The following is a 597-nucleotide window of genomic DNA, read 5'->3' as shown; positions in this document are numbered from 1 at the left end:
ATCTGAATTTCTGGCCGACAAAAGTGGGGCGGCATCTTGGAACTGATTTATTAGAGTGTATACTGGAGTTACAAAGTATAGCAAAATATTAACTTCAACAAACAATCTTCAGACCTGAATATGGATTGTAGATTAAATTTAAAATGCAGCCCTGGACAAAAGATTCCTCAAACTGTGGATGCCAATTAATTGAAAACCAGGCAACATTCATTTTGGGTGTCTGGAAGTGTGGGTGTGAAGGTGTGACAATCACATGTAATTCAATGGAAACATTGTAGATATGTTGTAAATATAGACTTTCCCTTTCAACTTTAGCATATAAAATGTCATATAATATTGGGTTGAACAGGCCTCTTCCTCCACAAAGTGTCTCATTTGTTCAATAAAAGACTACTTTATTTCTACCAGCTGTGTCTGTCCTATGAGTTAGCTCACATTACAACATTGATGTGGTCGTCCAGAACCAGACTCAGGAATAATTATAGACTATATCCACTATACACACAATATTTGCATTCTATATACCATGCCACTCTGGTTCTTGCATGCCACACTCCAACCAAACAAAATAAAAATGAAAAACAAAAGCACAAAGAA

The sequence above is a fragment of the Hypanus sabinus genome, chromosome 7 (assembly GCF_030144855.1).
Source record: "Hypanus sabinus isolate sHypSab1 chromosome 7, sHypSab1.hap1, whole genome shotgun sequence".
Lineage (NCBI taxonomy): Eukaryota > Metazoa > Chordata > Chondrichthyes > Myliobatiformes > Dasyatidae > Hypanus > Hypanus sabinus.
Note: the sequence above shows the minus strand (reverse complement) of the source record.